Source organism: Delphinapterus leucas, chromosome 5 (genome assembly GCF_059928025.1).
Source record: "Delphinapterus leucas isolate spDelLeu-1000000601 "Yukka" chromosome 5, BTC_Dleu_Yukka2, whole genome shotgun sequence".
Lineage (NCBI taxonomy): Eukaryota > Metazoa > Chordata > Mammalia > Artiodactyla > Monodontidae > Delphinapterus > Delphinapterus leucas.
Window position 1 is genome coordinate 45,772,010 of NC_143133.1, and position 21,052 is coordinate 45,793,061.

The following is a 21,052-nucleotide window of genomic DNA, read 5'->3' on the forward strand; positions in this document are numbered from 1 at the left end:
AAGACACAGGGTTTGCTTTGGAGACTTTTTTTCAGAAGAACTGATTGCTTAGATATTTGAGAAGCAATGTTGGGAGAGTACGCAGTTTTTCCTCCCTGGATGTGCTATCCTTCCCTTGGGCAGTCATTTTTATTCATGTTACAGAAACACAGCCACAGACTCTAAAATGTTTGTTCTAGGAAGTTATTCAATTCTACAACAAACCAACATTTCTGCTCTCTCCTATAAGGACGTCTCAAACGTGCTTTTTGTCCCTCACACCTAATTTATGCAAAGGATCTCTTGCGCTGGGGGCTGCTCTGTTTTTTAATGAATTCACTTAGATGACAAGTAAATGTGGCAGGTGTTTCAGGAAGCACATATAGCAGTTCATCCAGGGATAGTTTAAAATTCTTTCACATGTATAATATCTCTGAGCCTAACATTTTGGTTGAAATGTGTAGATTTTGTTTCCTTTTTCATCTCTTTCCATATGAAACATTATCTTCCCAACTTATCTTGAACCTCATTGCTGGGCTGGGAGTAAAGAAAAATTTAGTTTGCTCTGCCAAAAAGTGGCCATTTGACCCTGCATACATCACTGAGTAAGCTTCTCTGTGCCTCAGGCTTTGAACCTGTAAAATGAGTTGGTGACAGTGGGGGAAGGGGGTTGGATGAGATGATTTCTCCATGGCCTCAAATACCACTTCTGTGCTTAGGATTTACACATATGGATCCTCAGCCCAGTTTTTGAAGCACAGATGGACATCTTCGATCAAATATTCCCCAAACACCGCAAGACCGGCAGGCAAAACAGCCAAGCATCTTTCCTGTTGTCCTCTGTGTTTGTGAACAATGCCACCAGTTACCCAGAAAGATACTTAGACTTCATCCACAGTGTTACAACTACATCACCTATCGCATATCAGCCTGTGTGATTTTGCCCTAAATTTCTCCTCACTCACAGCTCCTGTGTTAGATTCGTAGTGATGAACTTAGAGTGGGATCATTGTTTAATAAAGACAATGTTTCATAATACTTCTTGATATATTTCCTCTTTGAAATAGCTACAACTTTTTGCAGTTAAGACTACATCATGAGATTGAAGTAAGATGTTAGAGGGACATAACATAAGGAAACAGTGGCGAGAAAAGAGGGCATAGAAAGCTGTCTTCTGCCTTGGGTGTCAGCCAGGGAAAGGGGAACTGAATGGCTTCGGAGGAGCATTATTCTCCACTCATAATGACATAGCCTAGGGAAGTTTCAAAATGGCGTTTAGCAAGACATCAGTGAATTCCGATGCATGGGAAGTAGTTTACATGAGACTAAACAAGATATCTAGATGGAGTTAAGTGGACTCCCAAACAAATGGAGGACTGGGGTTGAGATGAGAAGGACAGAGGGGCAGGGACTTGGATCTAGAACTAGTAGCTGTGGCACAGATGTCAACATTAAGTAGAATGTAAACACAATCAGGCAGGGATTTCTGCCTCTTTTGCTTATTACTGTATATTTCCAGAACCTAGAACACTGCCTGGTATATATTAGGTACCCCTAAATGTTTATTGATTAAATAGGTATGACGAGATACCTAAAACACCACCAAGATACCTAGACACCACCAATTGCACTTCTGTAGACATCATTACAGGATATCCAGAGACCAGATAGGGTGAGGGGCATCTCTGGGAGATAGAAGAGGCATCTGATATCAACACATGGGTCTGGAGGTGAGGCCAGGTTGGTATGTAAATAGCCCATTCCCACCTCAAAACTTAGTTCCTAAGTTAAGGGCAGGAGAAAAGGAAACAAATTCTGAGTTCCTTTGTGATTAAACTGATAAAAGAGATTTTAAAACCATAGCAGAGCATAAATTGTCCTACAATGACTAATTTAATTCCTTTTATTTCTTGAGAGAGCATGAAGTCAGTTACAGAAAAGGGAGTTGTAAGTTATGTCTTGGACCTCACTGCGACTCCTATCATCTCCTGACTTCTCTCTGCTGCTGGTTTTGTTCTTTTGTAAAACCTCTTTAATGGCTCCACATATCATGGGAGAAAGTCGAGTTCAGAACCCAAATGGCTTCACTATGTATTCAGTCTTACCTCTTGTCCTTTCTCTATCTCTTTTGCATTCTCTATTTCAAGGCCACAACGTTAGGTATTTGCCCTAGGGGAGACTGACTGCAAATAGCTGGTCCAGTTAGGGGCACACTTTTCTGATTCACATTATTATGGGCTAGTGATAGCCAACTCTCCATTGCCATCACCTACACACCAACTCTCTCTCTCTTTCTCTCTCTCTCTCTCTCTCCCCCTCCTTCCCCACTCCCCCTCTCTTTCTCTCCACACACACAAACCAAATCCCAAGTCATGTGGAACTATTCATAGTTTCACCAAGTCCACAAGCCTTTAGTTACACTAGTTATCCACCCATCACCTCTTCAATCCTCGCTTCTACTTCAATGAACACCTATACATTTAAAAAATTCCAACTAATGTGGAATTTTAGTACCTCCTCTCTGAATCTCTCCCTTTCCTGTGCCTGGTGGCAAAATTAAGTATTATTTGTTGTACAAATAATTAGCATTGTAATGTTATTTGGAGCCATGGATCATGTCTTACTCATCTTTGTATCTCTAGGACCTAATACGATCTCTGGTCCGTAATAGGACCAAATAACGGTTCTTCAATGAATGTTCTCTGCAGTGTCTTCCAGCTCTAATGAGCTGAGATTAAAAGAGTAATGGATTTTACAACTAGAAACACAATTGGATTGAGTTCCTAAAGCAACATCTTAGACCTCAGATTTTACCTGATGTTGATGAAATTTCTCTCAGCATTTTCTAGGCCTGAGGTAAATAAAATTAGTTCCAATGTTAAGATGTGATACAGTGGACAGCATGTGACTAGATCTGAGTTTTGACTCTCATCTTGGCTGCAACCTAGCTATGCAACTCTGGGAAAGTCACTGGATATTTTTGTCTTCAATTTCTTCTTTCATTTAAGGAAAAATAATATCTATCTTCAAGTGATGGTTTTAAGTAAAAAAAAATGTGCTAATGTATGTGGCGGCTCTTTGGAGATTGTAAAGCAATATTCTTTCTCAGGATAATGCATTTGGGGAAGTTATTTGTCCCCTTTTTACTCCTCCTTAAAATCAGAAGCAGGAAAACAAATCCTAGAATAGAAATTGAAGAGTATTGATTGGGAGAATAAAATAAGAAACATTTTTATAATAACTAGTGCTGCAATCACTAAGATTGGCTCTCATTTCGTAATGAAATGTGATTCTGTGAAATAGTAGTTAGCTAAATGTCAAATGAAGGTTATTCCATTAAAATGCTCTTCTAGTTTAATCAAGCAAAGATAAGCTCAAGCCTTTACAGAGTACAGCTATTAGTGTTTTTTGTGTTTATGCAATTTTCTTTGGCTGGAAGAGTTTCCGCTATTCTTTATTCAGCCTTCCTATAGTAAAACAACTTGGCTGGAAATCTCTGTGTTAGTGAAATTTACACATTTCAACGTATAATACATATTAAAGTAACTATAGTGCAATATGTGTGTGTTTGTGTGTCTGTGTGTAATTCTAATCTCTTATTTCAAAATGGGACCACGTATTAAGGAATAAAAACATATACAGTGTTTTGTCTTGATACAGAGCTTGGTGAAATACAATATGCTCTACTTTAAGAAGAACTAGCTTTAAAATCAGATAGCTGAATACTTGTCTTAGGTACTACACTTAAATGAGTTTGGGCAAATAATTTAAACTTTTTGGGTCTTAGTTTGCCTCTCTATGAAATTAAAGTTATAATGTCTCAACCTTGTCATCGCTTACTTGTAAGGTGAAAAATAATTAGATAAGTAAAAAATAATTAAATTGAAATGTACAGTAATAGATGAAATACAAGGTGTCATTATGAAGCCCAGACCATAGCCTTTGGGGCATACATAGCACTGGGCTCATACTGTGTCTCTACCAAGTATTAACTGGATGACCTTAGGCTGGTTACTTAGAACATTCAGTCTTCTGTAACCCCATCTATTAAATAGTGGGAAAGAGATTGGTCTTACAAAGTTGTGAGGAATCCATGGTGACATTTGTAAAAGACCTCACATATGATGGACATTAACATATTAGCAATCCCAGGACTCCCCCCTTCAACAGTGCCTGAGTCTAAACAAACTAAGCTTTGAAATTTTTCTGGAAAAACTAGCGGAACACATTCTTACTTGTAGTGCCCATAACTTGTTTCTGATCATAGTTGTGGCAGTTCTTTTGATTTTTTGTTTTTTACCAAACAAGGTACCTGTGCTAGAACCTGGATAAATTGAGACCATCTCTCCCACTCATTCCACCTTCTTTGGTCACATTGACTTGACAAATGAGTAAGTGGAGATGAGTCAAAGGCTCTCTTAAAGTCCCACACTAGTGTACTTTCCCATCTCATACTTTTATGAAAAATGAAGAAAAGGTTACTTTATTATTTATTATTTTATTCTGTTTTATTTAGGAAGAATTTAGGGCCTAGAAGAATCTAATAAAATAACGGACACAACAGAAAACATATTCATTGCTAATCCATCACATCTTAGCTTTGTACTCCTTGTTGACAAGTACAGAGCGATGGCTTCACCAGCCGCGTAATGATAAATATCTTCATAAGGGTCCATTTCCTTTGTCTTTTTAGTGCATAAATGGAAAAACTGTTCTATGTCAACTCAGTGGAATCAGTTCCATTTCTACCATATCTCTTTGTATTTTTTCTTGTTCTTTTTGCTCCTTTAAAGCTTCTATTTCTTGAATGTTTCATAATATATACATAAATGCATATATATCTATATATGCATATGTATATATGTATACACATACATGAAATACATATGTATATATACAAAATGTGTGTATATGCACATATATACACATCTGGATAGGTGCATCTATATGTACCTATATATCCTAAGAACCAGTGTTCAGTATAATTCAGTATAACTCTCTTTTCAGTATAATTCAGAGCCTCACACACAATTCTAGAATTTTAGAATTGGCAGGTGGCATTATTGGTAGCTGGCATTATTTTTTCTTTCATAAATAATCCTTTTCAGAATTTCCTCTAAAATAAGCCACCAGTACATGTGAGCTATTCCTAGCCACCATGGCAAATGACTTTGTTAATGGCGAGCCATGGAATTTCCTTCTTAATTTCTCCTTATTTGGATAAGTATAATATGTTGGATCCAAACTATCCACAGAAGGATGCAAGATGGACCTAGACATTTCCTGAGCTGGACAGACACATAGAGGGTCTCTGTTTAACTTCACTTCAGAGTTCAGAGGGAGAAATAGGGGCACCGGACACTCTCAGGGGTGTAGCCGAAGTACAATGTGCTTAATACCAGAGTCCAATCCAGTGTTGCCAACAACAATCACTTTTCCCTTTTAAAGCTTTTTGTGTAATTTTGTTCATGGTAGAAATTAAGAATATTTTCTACAATGAAAATATTTGCAGCCAATATGGATATTGTAATCAATTCTTATCCTAAATGTCATAAAACACAAGCTTTAGAAGAAAGATTAGCTTATGAATTATGTGAGCCTTTGACCATCTATTCATCCATCAAACCAGCCATCCAATAACACTGATCATTTACCTTGAGTACAGATCTATGCCAGGCTTGAGAATGAACATAGTGATGAAGACGTAATCCATGCTCTGAAAGTGTTTACAGCTTCCTGGAGGCTAAAAGGCAACGGAAGAACAGGCTATCACTGAGGGTAATGTACAGTAAGTGTCTCGAGAGAGGTGTGGTAAATTGCCATTGGAGCGTGAAGGAGGAAATGTTACTTTTAGCTGGGGCTCCATCTGAAGTGGGCAGGATGCCTTGAATCCAGCAGTAAATGAGGCAGATGGTTAATTCTGAGAACAAACTGGGTAATCATACAGAGATAGGGAAAACACTGACGAGTGAGGAATGTTGGAAGGTTTCATACATGAAGGAGGTGGTGAGAGGTAAAGCTAGAGAACTGTATGGAATTTGATCTTGAGGGGTATTGAATGTCAGGGCATAGTGTTTGATAATGATGCATTGAGGGGGTCCTGTTTCATGCTTAGTGGCTTGGGGAGGAAAATGAGTCCACGAAAACCAATCTCCAGAGGGGAAAAGTGTCATTTTATGAGATAAGAGAGCGGGAATTTAAAAAAAAACGTGGCAAACAAAGACTTTGAATAAGATTGGTATGATGAAAACACACACATACGTAGACATTGGAGTAAGTGACTAGAATGTGACATTTGAGAATAAAGTTAATTAGAGTAATTGTGGTGGAAGCCAGGTTGGATTCAGTCAGGTTGTAAGAAATAGACTAAATGTTGTAGATGCAGATGTCTTGATAAACATTTTGAGAAATTTGTCGGTGTCTACCATGGTGCCTACCACATTGCAAGCACTCAGTTAACATTTGTGGAATAAATCAGTGAAAGATACATAAATCTTGATAAACCACACATTTTCTCTCAGTGGAATTAGCTATAGCTGCACTTATCACATACGTAGAACCAGCCATCTGGTTCCTCAAGGAAAACACAAATCTGCATGTCTGACAATTTGAAAGTGTATATCTAAGTTTGAAAATATTTACAGAAATTATAGAAATTTAATATGGTGAGGATAAAAGAGTCAGACTACCTGAGTTTTAATATTCCCTCTAACGTAAGCAAGTCCTTTAGCCTCTCTGTGCCTCAGTTTCCTCCATAGAATGGAGGTAATAAAGCTGGTAGTTCTTCGCCGTGTAATGAGAAATAGGCATTAATACGTGTAAAATGCTTAGAAGAGGCTCTGATACCTGGCACTCATGGTATTAATGTTTGGTCATTATCATTATTGTTATTTTAAGAATGTACTTTTTAGAATTTAAATGGCCGCTTGAATTCCACTTCAAAACGTGCAGGCTATGTTCATATACAATATCTTAACTCATTCCTTCATCCCAATTTCATTCCTTCCATGCGGTCAGTGAGGAATCTTAGGATCTGTCAGTTTAATTGACCTGCCTAAGGTGGAATTGAGTCTCGAAACTAGATCTTTTAGTGATGGCCATTAATTCCTAAAAGGTCATTGTGTACCAGGCACTGTTTTAAGAACTTGGTCAAAATAATCTCATTTAATCATTATTAAGCAAGAGTAGGAACCAGAGGATCAGAGAGGTTCAATGCCTTACTTAAAGCTACATAGCTAGTAAGCTACTAGCCACATAGCTAGTAAGTCATGAGGGGGAATTTAAGTCAGGTCCTATGTCTTCAAAGCCTGTGCTCTTAACTCTCAAACCAGAAATGTCCTAATGTGAAGTGAGAAGAAGAGAGGGATCACTTGGTCAAGGGGAAGAAAGGCATCTCTAAAGTATGTTCAGTGGATTAAGTCTTCTCAGCCTTCCTAGGATCTCGGTTCAGCATCCCTGCTGGACACAGATGTTTTTCTGAGTTCTGGCATGCCAGAGCTAGGTTCTTCCTCCACCTTCACTTCTGAGGCCCATCTCTTTGACTCCCCTGGCCCAGCTCTGCCTGGGCTCTGAGTAAACAACCACAGCCATAAACCTTTCAAGTAGGTGCAGAGAAGAGCTGTTTTTCATCAGGTCATTGTAGGCAGCTTGGGCTGCCAACTTCCCATCAAAGCCTCATAAACTCTTTTACGAGGCCCATAAAATGCTGCCAACTCCTGTTAGGGGAGAGGAGGATAACCATGAGAACCAAATCATGCTGGTTTCAATTGCTTCATTTCCATACATAAGACTCCTTGGAAAACCAAAGGCAGGCCACAGTCAGATAATAAAGTGGTCCTTGTGTTCCTGTGGTGTTCCTTTACCAGGCCTCCCAGGCCCTGGAATGCACAGAAGTGTTTGATTACCATGGAGAGCAATTCTGGGTGGTGGAGTCAGCAGCAAGTATTGCAGGGAATCATGTCTCCCATTCAGAGCTGAAGAAGTGTTGGCTGTCGGGTGGGTTCTGCTTTCTCTGCCTGCACGTTCGGAGAGAATGCTTCCTGACAATATCTCATGGCTTTTCCACTGCAGTTGGACATAGAATCTGCCCCTATTTGTATCTATGTTCCTGGCATGGATTGTGGTTGCCCAAAAGAAAAGATAACCACCTTGTTAATTAGGTTCATGGAGCTGCCCAGCTTCCAAGGTTTTCTTATCCACCTGCCCACATAATGCTTCATCTTCTCTGCTTTGCCACAGAGAAACAGGCAATTCTGAAGTCAGGAATGGGAATATAGTCAGAAGGCAATTTGCAGGTAATCCACTTCTCTAGTTAGTAGGTGTTTCATCCCACTCTACTGTAAGCTCCCTCAGGGACAGGTGCTACATCTATGTTTTATTGACAAGTGTCTACTCTTGTGCCTGGTATATATACAGAGAGAGTGCAAAACTGTTCAATAAATGAATCACTATTATAACATGTATCAGTCAGCATATGCTAAATTATGCTGTGGTAACAAACACAGCACTGAAGATTTATGTATTATTCTCGCTGTAAGCCCATCTCAAGTCAGTTGTTCCATGCCATCTTTACTCTGAAATCCAGACTAATGGAGCAGTTTTTACTTGGAATATTCCTAGTCTCTTGGCAGAGGAAAAAGAAGACAGTGATGTGAACCACATGCCGGTTTAAAAGTTTCTGCTTGAGAGAGAGACACCTTACTTCCACTCACATTTCACTGGCCAATTCAAATGAAGACCAGGTCTGACTTCAAGGGGCTGGAAAATTAAAATTCTGTCCCACACGATCCCTTCCCTTATGTTCTGTCAGAGTTTAATATTTACTTGCAGTGTTGCCCCTAAGATATAATTTAAGGAACACAATATTTCATTGTAATTTTAAACAGCCAAAACTAATCTGAAACCTTGAACAGTAGATATATGTTTTGTGCTCAGCACCCCAATCTTATACGTCTACAGTCCTGGCTAAGAAGAATCGGTGCTCAGAACAGTGATGCCACGAGCACTGGAATGATAGTCAATCATTAAAGACAACTTCTGTTATTGCCATCAGCTAATAGTTACTAAAGCAAAGCAAAAACTTGGTATATCTTAGGAAGATCTTCAACAAAAAAGTAATTGAAATAAACACAAAAAGGTTTTCTGTTGAAGCCATTTTTCAATTCCTACAGGAATATAGGGAGGCATAAGAACGTCACATTCAGGAATGGTTTTATTCTATTTCTTATATTATTCCATGCAAGAAATCATTCCTCTAAGTAAATGACCTGTAGTAAGATTATAACTGAGGTTGAAAGAGTTGGCTAATAGACTAGAAAGGGAAAAATAAAAATGAAATTAAAAATGAAGTCCTTAGCAATAAAGTTAAAAAGGCATTCTGAAAGGAACTGTACTTCAAATCAACATTAAAGATTGAAGAGGAAAGAGATTAACATCGACTGATTTAATGTCTGCAAAACATTGTACTGCATGCTTCTTATATATGGGATTTTATAATAAATGACAGTGCAGAAGTTACCACCTGTGAGAAATCTCTTCCTTTACCCTTCAAAATCAGCTAATGATTAGATATAGTAACAGCTAGTACGTGTTGGACACTTAATATGCGCTAGATCGGTGGTTCTTAATCACCTGTGTGATTTTGCTCCCAGGAGACATTTGGCAGTGTTTGCAGACATTTATCGTTATCACATCAGGTGAGGGAGGATGGAAAGTGTTGTGTTAGTGGATTGAGGCCAGGGCTGCTATAAACATGCTGCAATACACAGGACAGTCTCCAGTACAAAGAGTTATCTGGCCCACAGTGCCAGCCCACAGTGGTAACTAATTTAATCCTTACAATAGTTTTATAAATATATAGCATTGTGATTTACCTTTTACAGATGAGAAAACGGAGGCAAATATTATTAAGTAACTAACTTACTCAAGGTAATATATCTAGTGAGAGTTGGGGCCTGTGTTTGAAGACAGACAGTCAGGCTCCAGCCTACAAATTCTTAACCACTATCCCCTGAGTCTTCCCACTGTCATGTAAGTCTGTGAGAGTAAGAATTCTGTATATGCACTACTGTTTCCCGTCAAACACTTAGTACAATGCCTATAATAGTGTTTATAAAGCAGCTGTTCAGTGAAGGAATGAAATAAGGTGTCCACCGTCACAGTTTACCAGGAAGGTTCTAGTTAGTTAAGAAAGTTGTTCCCAATTTTCAGTCTTAAAGAATTTTTTACATAGTATTCTTCTATAGATTGTATTCTTAGGAGCTGGGGAAATTCTAGTGAAAAGCATGAGGCTTACATTTCAGTTAGTCTGTGTACGCTAGATAAACAGATTGTTTTCCTCAAGTTTTAATAATGAGAAAAGCTTAAGGACATCCCCATCCCCAAATCCAGTTATCCCAGATTAGGAACCACTGAATGATGACAGTACATACTCTACTGGTTTGATAGCCACATGGGAAAAGGGAAAACAAAATAAAACAAAACACCTTTTCATTCCCCTGGAACTGGAGTTGAACACTCCCATTCCACAGGCCAAATCAGGCCCACTCAAGGTTTTGATAAATAAAGTTTTACTGGAACACAGTCATGCTCATTTGTTTCTATATTGTCTATGGTTGTTTTCACACAAGAGCAGAGTTGAGTAGTTGTGATGGAGACCATGTGGCCTGCAAAGCCTAAATATTTACTATCTGGGTATTTTCAGAAAACATCTGCCAACCTCTGCCACAGAAAAAAGCTGCCAATACTTGAAAAATAGTATTTTTTTTGTCAATTACACGGTACAGTATTATTTTTCTTCCAGTAGTATTATCCAGACCTATTCTCTTGGCTTTGGAAAGTACAAACAACCTGGTGGTTGGGCTCTTGTTTTTGTAGAGATTATCTGAATGACTGTGGCTGTGGCCTGATAAATCCGTGCACCTGCTTTACCGAGTAAGTAGAAGGATTTTTGGAAGCACAATAATATGGCTATATACTTTTATCCATAAATGAAAATGCTTAGAAAATTCTAGGAGGTTTAATTTCTGCCAGAGTTCCCATGATAAATAAACCAATATATTTTTAAAGCAGCATGCCAACAAATCTAAAAGAGATCTATAATTAGTTGTTACTGCATATGGATTTCAGCACAAATTAGATGAAATACATCAAGGTGACCAGATTTCCTTGCTAGTGTTTTGCCTCCAAAGCACATATTTTTATTCATAAGTTTTTAGACATCATTTAAAACTTCTCACACTATTGAGATTCTCTTAGTGAATAATGTTTTAAAATATAAATCTTATGACTTTGACATCATGGCTTTTGCTATAGTACTGAATATGGAAAACTAATGGACATAGAGGCCACTTTTATAACTTTATACTGAAGTACAACACATGTACAGAAAAATGCACATATGTCCAGTTCGATGTATTTTCACAAATTAAACACATCTGTCTAAACAGGACTTAGATCAAGGAATAGAGAATTACCAGCAGCCCTCTCATGCCCGTTTTGAGTTAAAACCCACCACAAGGGTAATCCTTACCCTTACCCTTCTAACATGATGCATTAGTTTTGCCTGCTTTTATTTACTTTTTTGTGTCTTTTACTCAACCTGATGTCTGTGAGATTCATTCATGTTTTTGCATATAATAGTGATTTGTTCATTCTCATGACTGTAAAGTATTCTATTGCATGAATACCTAATTTTTATTTATTCTACTGTTGAAGGGCATTTGTGTAGTTTCCAGATTGAGGATATTACAAATAGTTACAATGAGCATTCTATTACATGCCTTTTGTTGAATATGTATATATATATATATATATATATATATATATATATAATTTTCTCATTCTTTTTGCACAGTGGAATCATTTATATATATATATATATTCAGCCTATGTAAAAGGAATTATTGTCTTTTAATATATTATTTCTTGCTTAGAATAAAAGAGACTAATTCATTTGGAATTGTTCTTGTTAACACTGTCATAGAATCATTAAATCTCATCTTAGATCTTCAGAGGTCATCTCCAGGTCATCTCCAGGATTAATTTGATGGATGTGTCACTTCTCTAATATTCTCAACAAATTGGCAACCAGCTTCAGTTTATTTACCTCCATGTTAAAGAAACTCACTTTCTGAAGAGGAAGCTACTGCAATTTTCCCAAAGCTCAAATAAACTGAAATACAGCTTAGTAACTTTTTGATTCTAGTTGTACTCTCAAAAGTCCTACAGATTTCCATTTAATTTCTCTTCTGCTTGGTGAACTTGATATTGAGAGACACTAATTGTGCCTTCGAAAAAAACCATTTTTCCTCTTTTTTGTATTAGTAATTGTCTCTAGATTCTTCACCATCGTGTAAACATTACATTGACATAATCTAGTCTGTCACCATCTCTTTTAATTATTGATGTTCATTTAAAAGAGAGAGAAAGGGAGAGAGACTGGAAAACAGATGCAATAATCATCAACAAATGTTATTTCTGGATGTTAGGACAGCAGATAATTTAAATATTTTTTGGCTTATATTTTCCTAGGAGTTCTAGATTGAACTTAGAAACTTTTAGGAAAATTAAAAAAAGCCATTAAACAATACAGTGTCCAAAACTGAGGAAAATTCCCTAGAGGATCACTAATCCAGTGTAGAATAGAATGCAACTATTTTCTTTCTTATACCGAACCTGAATTTTTTTATAAACACGGGTTGCGTTAGTTATTTTTGGCAAATGTGTGTAATTATCATATGTGAGACATAGTCAATGAAAGTCTTGTGATAACTTTTCATTATCGCTTTTTCATTCAACATTGTTTATTAAGCATCCATTGACCAGACAGCATGACTTACTCGAGGCTCTGTTCTTAAGAAGCAAGTAGCTGGTGAGGGAGGTAGATTTGTATATTTCCCAGTATAAAACTATGACCATAGATGCAACATTGATGACCATAAAGTAGCACATAAAAGGAGCACCCAGTCCATTTCAGAGCCATTCACGGAATACTGAGCCCAGAAGTGAAGATACTCAAGTTTTCTTAAGAGGAAAACCAGTGAATGAACAACATGCTCCGAAGGGTGGAGTGTGGGTGTGATAGGATCCTGGAAGAGGGTTAGGAAGGTGGGGTGAGTGGAGTTTAGAGAGAAGGCTGAAGGGTCACCCTGAGATCATACACTTAAAGACTTTCTGAAAGGTATCCTGAATTCAATGGGGCATCAGTAAAACATTTAAGCCCAGAAGTGACTTGATCAGACTGGGTGCATCCAAAAACTCATTATGGCTCATACCACTCCATTATAAGTCAGTTTTACAAGAGTATATATTTACTCTTAATAATTTCAATTTAGACAGAAATTTCATCATAGAACAAATAGCATTTCTATAGTCAATATATAGTTAACTTTAAATGGTCAGGGTGAAAACTAATGAAATTAGTTAGGAATATTTTTTCCTGAACCAGATTTGAAATTTTCATTTTTCCTGGCTCTCCCATAGAGGATAACTTCAAACTTCAAATATTTATTTAATTTTACTCGTGTTGGTGGATTTACTATCTTTGAAAACCAAGTGTGACATAACTTTATTTTGTATTAATAATGCTGTCTGAGCTTGGTTTCTATGACTCTTGGATACATTTGGAATATAAAGACGATCTTCTGGAAGTGGAACAAGACCTTTGCAGCTGTGCTTGTGTTCAGTGGTTTCAGTCCAAAAATAATCATGCTCTAATATTACCATAGGGCACTGGGCTTTCTTTTGTGTTCAACATTGATTTGGATCTGTAAAATTTAGTATGCCAAGTTTGTCATCAAATGCTTGGAACTTAGGAGAGAGAATGGAGTTTGAGGTCAGGTTGCAGAAACAGGAATTTTTATTAATATTGGAAAATAGCCACACTGATTGAAGGAAGGGTGGAAAAGCAGTACTGTGTCTCTTTCAGTTTGAAACAACATTCAATCTCTTGCAAAGTACTTTACTCCAAAGAGCTGAAAATGTACAGTGTTGGGCTGCCTGACAATTAGCGCTGGAGGGAGGAGGAATAATTGAATAATGTCTTTCCACCAAAAAATGTCAAGCTCTTTGCCTGAGCAGGCTCGTTTGCCCACTGCTCTTTGGCCGCCATCAAATCCAGCTCTTGAATGTCAGTCAACTTGTCTAGGTGATAAACACAGAACTTGTTCTAGCCAATGGCTCTGTGCCTGCATTTTCACGTTTGGCTTCTTGGCCTGGGTTTCCTCAGCAGGCCATCACTGGAGTGAGTAAAGGGAGAGATTACGCCCTCACGGAACCTCGTGTTAAAAATTACTTTCCTCTTGGAAACCAGTTCAACCTACCTGTGCGCTGGGTTATTGGTGGTTGAAATAAGAGAACCTTGTATTACCAAGCCCCGCCCTGCAAAACTCCTGCCTGGTTTGCACCTTTCTTTTATTGATTCTGTTATTCCGTGTTATGGGTTGAATTGTACATCCCCTCCCTACAAAAAAAAGGTGTTGAAATCCTGACCCTCAGTACCTCAGTGTTGAAGGTACCTACCCCCACTACCTCAAAATGTGACCTTATTGGGAAAATAGGGTTGTGACAGATGTAATCAGTTAAGATGAGGTCATACTGAAGTAGAGTGGGTCCATCATCCAATAGGACTGTATCCTTATGAAAGGGGGAAATTTGGACACAGAGATACACACACAGGGAGAACTCCATGTGGAGAATGGAGTTATGCTATCACAAGCTAAGGAACTACCACAGGCTAAGAGAGAGGCTTGAAACAGATTCTTCCTTAATGCCTTGAGAGGAATCATGGTCCTGTCGACACCTTGATCTCAGATGTCTAGACTCCAGAACTGCAAGACAACAAGTTTCATTTGTTTAAGCCACTCAGCTTGTGCTACTTTGTTATGTCATCCCTGGCAAATGAATACTCTCTGTTTACTCAAATCTCTCTCTGTCTTTTTAAAATTTTGTGTCATGTGCATACCCACTGAGCTAAAGATAAGCTTGACACCTTTGTATCTTGGTTTAGAAAGCAATCTGGGCTTCCCTAAGGTTGTTCTCTTTGAGCTGTTCTAATATAATTGCTCTATTTAATTGGATTTGAGACTAACACCCAGGCTCATTACCAACCAGCAAAGTGGCAACTGTGCCAGGCTTATTCTAGATGCCCCATGGGAGTGATTGTAACCCTCCAAAGTCCAGCAGTAGGCTACAGTGGTAGACCCTTCCTCATGCCAGGCAGGACAGACCATGTTAAAAACCTTCAAGCATAGTCCTGAAATTACTTCCACTGGCCAAACTAGTGCCAACATTCATTTTTATTATATAGGTCCTTTAGTCTATCTTTAACTCTGGAAATAAATTTGCCAACTTAGAATGTTAGAATTATTTTAGAAGTGGCTTTAAAACTATCAAGGTAATTTAAGATGAGGTTAACTATACTTCTATTTAGAAGAAGTCTGGTAACCAGCCCCCAATCTTCCAAAACTCTCTCGGGTGGTGTGTTCAACAGACACATTTGAATATTAACCATATTGGCACATTGTGTAGAAGATACAAAAGTGAGTGTTTAAGTGGAGGCTTCTCTATACATCTAAATTAATACACATTTATTAAGTGAGACTAAATTAAGGGGATTATTAACTCACTCAACAGTGAATTGCTTGGAACTCACCTTGTGCTGGGCACTATGCTGTGCCTTGTAGGTCATGGAATGCGTAGGATAAAATGGACCCTGCTCTCAGGAACTTTCCATTGTAGGAGAGAATCTCTTTTCATTTCTCAAGGGCTGTGTCCTCTAGAAGGGAGATAAGATAAATGCAAAAATAACTATATTAAAATCAGATGTGAATAAAGTGGCTTAAGTGATAGGCAAATTTCTATGAGCAAATAGAAGTGAAAACAGATGCAGTTATACAATCAAAAAGGAAGTGGGACAAATCACTGAAACATTAGTCCAAACCAAGGATATTAATTGCATCAAATTAAGTTTTTAGGCCCATGTGCTGGCAAACTATAAAATGTCTGTGCTGCTACTATTCTACTACTCCTTTCCACCCCTTAATGCCTTTCCCTTTTGCCCCTATTCCAAATTTGTAATCTCAGAAACATGCTTTTATAAAAGATACTTAGTCAATTTATAATGGCACAGACAACAAGCAGAATATTATTAGAAAATTTCTGAGGTTATTAGCACAAAAATGCAATTATAAGTTTTACTGTACAGTAGAGGGGTGATAAGGTCAGCACAGCAAGGGCATTTCCTTTTTTACCAATAGTCAGTGGAAGGGGACGTGATGCTAATTTACTTGAGAAAATCTGCTCCAGACTGCTATACCAGAATGTGCTATTATAATTAAAATCACTAGTTTTAATTACTGTAAAAGTAGAGTCAGTTTGGAGAAAACATTCTAAAATGGAAAAAAATCTATTTATTTTTTAGATTTTAATTTCTCTGTGTCAATGCAGATAATTACCACTAATGATTCATCTAACAAGATATAATGAATGGAGGTAAGAACTTAACAGGGATCTTGAAGACCTGGTTTCTAGTTTTGGTTGTGCTACCAACTTTCTGTGTAATTATGGATAAAATGTGTTCTCTCTCTGAGCATTATTTGTATCATCTGTAGAATCACGTGCATTGGACTGGATGATCATTAAGTTTTTTTTCAGCAGTGGGATTCCATCTTACAAAATTAGGGCAAGAGGCCCATGATGCACATGTCTTGGATTCTCTCTGGCTGGATGTTGACCAGCTGCTCTTGCCCGCATAAAGCTTAGCCATCTCCAATAATGTAAGTTATTGAGGAAAGAGCTAGTAATAATAGGGAGTATTTGTGCCAGACACTATGCCAAGACTCTATTGTGTGATTTTTCACCATAAACCAGGGCTTGGGTGCTTATATTATCCACATTTTATAGATGAGAAAAGTGCTCTGGGTCATTCAATTGGGAAGTAAAGACCAGATTTGAATCCAGGTGTACTTGACTCTAGTGTCTGGGCTATGGAGCTCAAGGCTTCTGTTCTACCTCTGGAACCTGTGAATATGCCCTTATTTGGACGAAAGCTCTTTGTAGATGCAAGTAAATTAAGAATCTTGTGATAAGGTCATTCTGGATTTAGGGTAGGTCTTAAATCTAATGACAGCTAGCCTTAGACAGAAGAAGGAAACTCACAGAAACACACAAGAGAGAAGGCCATGTGAAGGCAGAGGCAGAGATTGGAGCTGTGCAGCCCCAAGTCAGGGAAATTCTGGAGCCACTAGAAGCTGGGAGAGGCAAAGGGGGATTCTCTTCTAGAGTCTTTGAATGAAGGATGGCCCTGAAGACATCTTGATTTCAGACTTCTGGACTCTAGAACTGTGAAAGAATAGATTTCTGTTGCTTTATCTAGCAAGTTTATGTAATTTTTTTATGGCAATCCTAGGAAACCAATACAACTTTCAATCTGGTGGATCTTTAAAATCATAGGAAGTTTTTCTTAAATACAGACATAAGGGCTTGGGTCAGATAAACTGAATGAAGATGATATTTGTACACAAGGCCATTCAGTTGCCACCAACCCACAAAAGACTGTACCCTGAGAACGACCCATCCACTCCCACCCCATGCCACCACCCTACACCACCATGGCTCTCACTTCTGTCAGAGTGACTGCAATTTGCTACGTCCTGGGAAACAGCCAGAATTCTACACCGTGAGCTCCCTGAACCTTCCTCAGGCTTATTGTTGCTAGAAATTACTGACAAAATATTACAATGGTTCAGTACAGTTTTAATTTTAACTATAAAATAAAATATCGACATACCCTAAAAAGGGAAAAAAAGATTAAAGTGTTGGTCATCAGTGTTCATGAAGCTGTCCCTTTTCCTTATCACCTGAAAGGTAGATCAAAATTCTTTAGAAGGATAGTAGGAAAGTCAGACTGGAACTCAGGTAAACTCTCCAATCTCAAATCTCAGTGTGTGGGTGTATTTATTGTTTAGTTTTCTCATAGATATTTGGTTCAGTGTAGAAAGGTCCTTTGTAGAAATGCAATCTTGGCTAAAAAGCGACCTTGTTCCCTCTTTATAAAATTCGAAGCTACCATAATTTGTCAAACTTCTAGGGAAAGAAGGTTTTACTTCTGGGAAATCCCACAAAAGGCTTAGATAAAAGTACTGTGATAATATAAATTTATGTATATCGCAGTAAATAAAATAATCTCAGAGAGATAGTTTCCTAGTCTGTAAAAAGATAATGGAAATGACACCTAACTTGCAGGAATCTTTGCAAGATGACACTGAGAACCAGATGATACCTAATACAGTGCTTGACACAAATAGGTGCAGCCCATATTGTTTTTGTTTTTACTAGTGTCTTTTAATGGACTTGACATAGATTTTTCTCGTTCAATCTCATCTGCTTTATGTTTTCCTAAGTACATGTTTCTCATAAATAACTTTTTAGCAAGAAATTATTCTGTAGTAGTCTATATTTATTAATATACTTTTAGGAATTTTTGTTAGGTGTTTATTTAGAAAGTATGTGTGATCATTGTTTTAATGGAGTAGTCATAAAGACAATACTCTAAAGAAGGAAAGATAATGTACTATGGTTAAGTAATAATTTTAATCTCCTTACATGCTTGATTGAATCAAGAATACTTTTATTTGGTTCTATACAGAAGAGGAAGGACCCTCACCCGTTTGAACCGCAAGGACTAAAAGCAACTGAAGTTTATTCTTGATTTTCTTATATTAATGAGCTCTTCAGCAGAGTCTATTTTGTTTGGGTTTGGGGAAAGGAGATGTTCTCAAGGAAAGAAAATTTTTTTAAATTTATATTTGCCTTGATTATTTGGTAAAAATAATATTTAATTAGTTAAGGATTTGCAAGACCAGCTTTTTTTTTTCTTCTCCCTACACCTTCATTCTCTTGTAAGTATCGCAGAAGATCCATCTGATAATTCAGTGGAGTTTGTTAATCACAGATTATTGGAAAATTATTTTTTGGTAAATGATAAGATTTGCCTATTTCACTAGAAGACAGTAAGTAATGCTCAGTGAATTTTATCAGTACAGTGTCACAGGAAACTGTTTTAGGTCTACAACCTTAGGCTGTCTATTGGTGCAAAATGGTGTAACATGTAATTGGAATTCCTTTAATAATTTTTACAGTAATACAAGTTAGTATTTACTAAAAGCTTTCTGAGGTCTAGGCGTTGTACAAAACCTTTGCGTATATAATCTCATGTAATCCTCTTCCTATGTCCATTTAAAAGGTGAGAAAATTGGAGCGCAAAGAAATCATAATTTGCCTAAGGCCACACAGTAACAGTTAGTGATTGCAAACAATAGTTACTAACAATAGTACATAAGATAGTGTATTACTGACCCAAAGTGTCAAGACAATACATGATTTTTTATTATCACTATGAGCTTCATCAAGGAATGTTTCATGCTAAACTGCACACAGATCTCCTCATGCCTATTTTGGTTAAGCATGTTTGGTTAAGCTAAATGTTTTGGTTAAGTTTCATTGACACATAGTAATGTCAATACAATCAGTTAAAGCAAAACATTTAGCATTAAACTGAGAGCTGGCAGAGGAAACTGACAAGCTTTTGTATTAGTTATCTATTTCTACACAAAGTAAAACAAACTTAAGGATGTACCACGCATTAATATTTCTCACAGTATTTGTAGGTCAGGAATCTGTGCACAGCTTTCCTGGGTCCTCTGCTTCAAAGTCTCTCATGATGCTCTAATCAAGTGAAGGTGGGGGATAGGGTCTCATATGGAAAGGTGACTGGAGAAGGGTCGGCTGCCAAGCTCACTTACGTAACTGTTTGCAAAATTATGTCCTTTTTGGGTTGTTTAAGGGTCAGAGTTTCTAACTGGCTGTTGACAGGGGATTTTTCTTAGTTCCTTGCTATGTGGGCCTTCCCAACATGGCGACTTAGTCCATCAAGGGAGGGAGGGAGTCTGTTACCAAGGTGGAAGTCAGAATTTTTGTAACCTAATCACAAAAATGACTTTTCTAAACTTTGAAAAATTCTATTGGTTACTGAAGGGAGTGGATTATAAAAGACTGTGAATATTATGTGGCAGGAATACACTGAGGGCCATCTTAGAAGCAACCTAGTCTAAATCTTTCCTCTGTTTTTTGCCATTTTGCTATTTCATGAAATGCTATATTCTTGATACCTTGCTGGAAATAATTAAAGAAGGAGCAAGGTTCTTAAATTGGGTTCCCTGTCACTGAAATCTTTTTCCTGGTGCCTCTGACATAATTTGGCTTTCTACCCTTTTGCATTCATTAGCTATAGATTGGACCTTCTATTGTCACATCAAAGTATGTAGTTCTTTTTTTAATAGACTTTATTTTTTGGAGCAGTATTGTATTCACAGCAAAATTGAGCAGAAAATACAGAGATTTTACTTATACCCTCTGACTCCACACATATACAACCTCCCCACTGCCCATACCATTTGATACAATTGAATTCAATTCAGTTGATGAATTGAATAATGTACAGTAATACATTATTTGTTCTCAAAGTCCATAACTTATATCAGGGTTCATTCTGGGTGTTGTGCATTCTATAGGTTTTGACAAATTTTTAACATAATCCACCGTTATTGTATCATGCAGAATAGTTTCATTGCCTTAAACTTTCTTTTCACTCCCCTGACAACCACTAATCTGTTTGATTTCTCCATGGTTTTGCCTTTTCCAGAGTGTCATATTGTTGGAATCATACTGCATTTAGGATTTTAAGATTGGTTTCTTTCACTTATAATATGCACTTAAGTTTCCTCTATGTCTTTTCATGGCTCGAAAGCTCATTTCTCTTTAGTGCTGAATAATATTCTGTTATCCAGATGTATCACAGTTTCTTTACCCATTCCTCTCCTGAAGGACTTGGTGCTTCCAAGTTTTAGAAATTATGAATGAAGCGGCTATAAACTTCTTTGTGCAGATTTTTGTGTGGATCTATCTTTTCAATTCATTTGGGTAAATACCAAGGAACATGACTGCTGGATCATATGGTAAAGTATGTTTAGTCTTACAACAAACTGCTCAACTGTTGTTCAGAATGACTGTACTA